Source organism: Arachis ipaensis, chromosome B1 (assembly GCF_059453495.1).
Source record: "Arachis ipaensis isolate K30076 ecotype BB chromosome B1, ASM5945349v1, whole genome shotgun sequence".
In the NCBI taxonomy this organism is placed as follows: Eukaryota; Viridiplantae; Streptophyta; class Magnoliopsida; order Fabales; family Fabaceae; genus Arachis; species Arachis ipaensis.
In genome coordinates this window covers 91,873,169-91,879,058 of record NC_142436.1, presented here as the reverse complement: position 1 = coordinate 91,879,058, position 5,890 = coordinate 91,873,169, and the positions used below count along the sequence as shown (strand labels likewise).

The following is a 5,890-nucleotide window of genomic DNA, read 5'->3' as shown; positions in this document are numbered from 1 at the left end:
CGCCAGGATGCTCCCATTCTAGGCGTTCAGCGCCAGAACTATGCTCTGTTCTGGCGTTTGAACGCCAGACAGATGCTCCTCCAGGGTGTGATTTTTCTTCTGCTGTTTTTGATTCCGTTTTCAATTTTTATATTTATTTTGTGACTCCTCATGATCATGAACCTATAAAGACACATAACTAAGAAAAGTATAGTTAGATAAATAAATATTGGGTTGCCTCCCAACAAGCGCTTCTTTAATGTCAATAGCTTGACAGTGGGCTCTCATGGAGCCTCACAGATGTACAGAGCTTTGTTGAGACTCTCCAACACCAAACTTAGAGTTTGAATATGGGAGTTCAACACCAAACTTAGAGTTTGGTTGTGGCCTCCCAACACCAAATTGAGAGTTTGACTGTGGGGGCTCTGGTTGACTCTGCTTTGAGAGAAGCTTTTCAAGCTTCCTCTCCATGGTTGCAGAGGGAGATCCTTGAGTTTTGAATACAAGGGAGTTCTCATTCCATTGAAGGACTATTTCACCTCTGTCAACATCAATCACAGCTCTTGCTGTGGCCAGGAAAAGTCTTCATAGGATGATGGATTCATCCTCTTCCTTTCCAGTATCCAGGACTATGAAATCAGTAGGTATGTAAAGGCCCTCAACCTTTACTAATACATCTTCTACTTGTCCATAAGCCTGTCTTCTTGAGCTGTCTGCCATCTCTAGTGAGATTTTAGCAGCTTGCACCCCATAGATTCCCAGTTTCTCTATTACACAGAGGGGCATGAGGTTTATTCCTGAACCAAGGTCACATAGAGCCTTAAAGATCATGGTGCCTATGGTACAGGGTATTATAAACTTTCCAGGATCCTGTCTCTTCTGAGGCAATGTTAGTTGATCCAGGTCACTTAGTTCATTGATGAACAAGGGAGGTTCAACTTCCCAAGTATCAATGCCAAATAATTTGGCATTCAGCTTCATGATTGCACCAAGAAACTTGGCAGTTTGCTCTTCAGTAACATCCTCATTCTCTTCAGAAGAGGAATACTCATCAGTGCTCATGAAGGGCATAAGGAGGTTCAATGGAATCTCTATGGTCTCTAGATGAGCCTCAGAGTCCTTTGGTTCCTCAGAGGGAAGCTCCTTATTGGTCACTGGACGTCCCAGGAGGTCTTCCTCCTTGGGATTCACGTCCTCTCCTCTCCTCACAGGTTCGGCCATGGCACTTATGTCAATGGCCTTGCACTCTCCTTTTGGATTCTCTTCTGTATTGCATGGGAGAGTACTAGGAGGGATTTCAGTGATCCTTTTACTCAGCTGGCCCACTTGTGCTTCCAGATTTCTAATGGAAGACCTTGTTTCATTCATGAAACTTACAGTGGCCTTAGATAGATCAGAGACTAGATTTGCTAAATTAGAAGCATTTTGTTCAGAGTTCTCTGTCTGTTGCTGAGTTGATGGTGGAAAAGGCTTGCTATTGCTAAACCTGTTTCTTCCACCATTATTAAAGCCTTGTTAGGGCTTTTGATCCTTCCATGAGAAATTTGGATGATTTCTCCATGATGAGTTATAGGTGTTTCCATAAGGTTCACCTAAGTAATTCACCTCTGCTATTGCAGGGTTCTCAGGATCATAAGCTTCTTCTTCATAAGAAGCCTCTTGAGTACTGTTGGATGCAGCTTGCATTCCATGCAGACTCTGAGAGATCATATTGACTTGCTGAGTCAATATTTTATTCTGAGCCAATATGGCATTCAGAGTATCAACTTCAAGAACTCCCTTCTTCATAGGCGTCCCATTATTCACAGGATTCCTTTCAGAAGTGTACATGAACTGGTTATTAGCAACCATGTCAATGAGTTCTTGAGCTTCTGCAGGCGTTTTCTTTAGGTGAAAGGATCCACCTGCAGAAGTGTCCAATGACATCTTTGATAACTCAGATAAACCATCATAGAATATATCCAGGATGGTCCATTCTGAAAGCATGTCAGAAGGACACTTTTTGGTCAACTGTTTGTATTTTTCCCAAGCTTCATAGAGGGATTCACCTTCTTTCTGTCTGAAGGTTTGAACATCAGCTCTAAGCTTGCTCAGCTTTTGAGGAGGAAAGTACTTGGCTAAGAAAGCCGTGACCAGCTTATCCCAAGAGTTCAGGCTATCTTTGGGTTGAGAGTCCAACCAGATTCTAGCTCTGTCTCTTACAGCAAAGGGGAAAAGCATGAGCCTGTAGACTTCAGGATCTATTCCATTAGTCTTAACAGTATCACATATCTGCAAGAACTCAGTTAAGAACTGAAAAGGATCTTCAGATGGAAGTCCATGAAACTTGCAGTTCTGCTGCATCAGAGAAACTAATTGAGGTTTCAGCTCAAAGTTGTTTGCTCCAATGGCAGGAATGGAGATGCTTCTTCCATGTAAATTGGAATTAGGTGCAGTAAAGTCACCAAGCATCTTCCTTACATTATTATTATTTTCGGCTGCCATCTCCTCTGCCTGTTCGAAAATTTCTGAAAGGTTATCTCTGGATTGTTGTATTTTAGCTTCTCTTAATTTTTTCTTCAGAGTTCTTTCAGGTTCTGGATCTGCTTCCACAGGAATGTTCTTATCCTTGCTCCTGCTCATATGACAAAGAAGAAGGCACAGAAAAATAATAATAATAATAGAGATCCTTTATTCCACAGTATAGGGATCCCTGTGTGAGTAGAGGAAGAGGGGGAGACAAAGAATGTAATATAATGGAAGAAACACAACTGTGAGGAGGCTAGAGATGTGAGGTGAGATGTTAGGATATGAATGAATAAATAGAAGAAGATGGGAGAGGGGGAATTTTCGAAAATATTTTTTTGAGAAAGAGTTAGTGATTTTTGAAAAATGGTTTTTGAAAAATGTTTAGTATTTTTTTTCGAAAATTTTTGAAATTAAAAATAAAAAATAAAAATAATTAGTTAATTAAAAAGAAATTTTTGAAAAAGAGGGAAGATATTTTCGAAAATGAGAGAGAGAGAGTTAGTTAGGTAGTTTTGAAAAAGTTAAGAAACAAACAAAAAGTTAGTTAGTTAGTTGAAACAAATTTTGAAAAGATAAGAAGTTTGGAAGTTAGAAAAGATATTTTGAAAAGATATTTTTGAAAAAGATAAGATAAGAAGATATTTTTGAGAAGATATGATTGAAGTTAGTTTTGAAAAAGATTTGATTTTTAAAATCTCAATTAATGACTTGATTCATAAGAAATCACAAGATATGATTCTAGAACTTAAAGTTTGAATCTTTCTTAACAAGCAAGTAACAAACTTCAAATTTTTGAATCAAAACATTAATTGATTATGTTATTTTTGAAAATAAGAAAGAGATTTTTGAAAAATAGTTTTGAAATTTTCGAAAATAATTAAGAATTTTGAAAAAGATTTGATTTTTGAAAAAGATTTTGAAAAAGATAAGATTTTCAAATTGAAAATTTGATTTGACTCATGAGAAACAATTTGATTTTAAAAATTTTTGAAAAAGTCAACTCAAATTTTCGAATTTGATGAGAGAAAAAGGGAAGGATATTTTTTTTTATTTTTGAATTTTTATGATGAGAGAGAAAAACACTAAAAAGATGCAATGTATGAAATTTTTAGATTAAAACATGTGATGCATGCAAGAATGCTATGAATGTCAAGATGAACACCAAGAACACTATGAATGTCATGATGAACATCAAGAACATATTTTTGAAAAATTTTTAATGCAAAGAAAACATGCAAGACACCAAACTTAGAATTCTTTAATGCTTACGCACTAAGAATTCAAGAATGCATATGATAAACATGAAAAGACACAAAACAAAAATTCATCAAGATCAAACAAGAAGACTTACCAAGAACAACTTGAAGATCATGAAGAACACTATGAATGCATGATATTTTCGAAAAAATGCAAGATGCATATGCAAGTGACACCAAACTTATGATATGACTCAAGACTCAAACAAGAAACAGAAAAATAATTTTTTGATTTTTATGATTTTCTAATTTTTTTGGTATTTTTCGAAAATTAATTGAAAAAAAAGGAAAATAAGGATTCCAAAATTTTTAATATGAATTCCAGGAATCTTGTCATGTTAATCTAAAGCTTCAGTCCAGGAATTAGACATGGCTCACTAGCCAGCCAAGCTTTCAAAGAAAGCTCCAGTCCAAAACACTAGACATGGCCAATGGCCAGCCAAGCTTCAGTCTTTAACACGAGAGTATATTGCTCTTTGATAACAAATTGCAAGCCTCAGTCCAAATAAATTTAGACATGACTTTACAGCCAGCCAGGCTTCAACATGCTTCATGAGACACTAGAATTCATTCTTAAAAATTTTGAATAAATTTTTGAAAACATTTTTATATAAATTTTTTTTTCGAAAACAGATGAGAAAATTTTGAGAATATTTTTGAAAAATTTTTGAAAAGAAAACGAAAAGAAAGTTACCCAATCTGAGCAACAAGATGAGCCGTCAGTTGTCCAAACTCAAACAATCCCCGGCAACGGCGCCAAAAACTTGGTGCTGTTGCCGGATCAAAAGGGAATCTGGCACTGATGTTACCGGACCAAAAGCTTGCCGAAAACTCAAACAATCCCCGGCAACGGCGCCAAAAACTTGGTGCACGAAATTGTGATCTCTGGTAATGGCTTCTTAGGCCAGATACTCTGATCTAGTTTTACAGTCTGTCACAACTTCGATACAACTAACCAGCAAGTGCACTGGGTCGTCCAAGTAATACCTTACGTGAGTAAGGGTCGAATCCCACGGAGATTGTTGGTATGAAGCAAGCTATGGTCACCTTGTAAATCTCAGTCAGCCGGATATAAAATAATTATGTGGTTTTCGAATTTTAAATAATAAAATAGGAATAGAGACACTTATGTAATTCATTGATAGGAATTTCAGATAAGCGAATGGAGATGCTTTCGTTCCTCTGAACCTCTGCTTTCCTGCTATCTTCATCCAATCAGTCTTACTCCTTTCCATGGCTGGCTTTATGCAAGGGCATCACCGTTGTCAGTGGCTACATCCCCTCCTCTCAGTGAATAATATGCTCACGCACCCTGTCACGGCACGGCTATTCATCTGTCGGTTCTCGATCATGCTGGAATAGGATTCACCCTCCTTTTGCGTCTGTCACTAACGCCCAACAATCGCGAGTTTGAAGCTCGTCACAGTCATTCAATCATTGAATCCTACTCAGAATACCACAGACAAGGTTTAGACCTTCCGGATTCTCTTGAATGCCGCCATCATTCTAGCTTACGCCACGAAGATTCTGGTTAGGAGATCTAAGAGATACTCATTCTAGCTTATTTCATGTAGAACAGAGGTGTTTGTCAGGCACGCGTTCATAGGGGAGATGGTGATGAGCGTCACACATAATCATCACCTTCATCACGTTCTTGGGTGCGAATGGATATCTTAGAAGCGAAATAAGATGAATTGAATAGAAAACAGAAGTACTTTGCATTAATCTTTGAGGAACAGCAGAGCTCCACACCTTAATCTATGGAGTGTAGAAACTCTACCGTATGAAAATACATAAGTGAAGGTCCAGGCATGGCCGTGTGGCCAGCCCCCATGGTCTAAGAACAATGCGCTCAAAGATCCAAAGATGGTAAAAAAGACGTCTAATACAATAGTAAGAGGTCCTATTTATAATAAACTAGTCACTAGGGTTTACATGAGTAAGTAATTGATGAATAAATCCACTTCCGGGGCCCACTTGGTGTGTGTTTGGGCTGAGCCTAAGTGTTGCACGTGCAGAGGCCATTTGTGGAGTTGAACGCCAGTTTCTGTGCCAGTTTGGGCGTTCAACTCTGGTTTTGGATCATTTTCTGGCGCTGGACGCCAGATTTGGGCAGAAGGTTGGTGTTGAACGCCAGTTTACGTCGT

At 38.1% G+C, this 5,890-nt stretch overlaps 1 non-coding gene across 1 annotated transcript; it reads left to right on the top strand.

The window, feature by feature from the left end:
- The first annotated feature begins 1,959 nt into the window (after positions 1 to 1,959).
- On the top strand, positions 1,960 to 2,067 carry LOC148577460 (small nucleolar RNA R71). The gene has a single exon (XR_015904095.1). It is a non-coding gene; the product is annotated as a small nucleolar RNA R71 (small nucleolar RNA).
- The last annotated feature ends 3,823 nt before the right edge of the window (positions 2,068 to 5,890 follow it).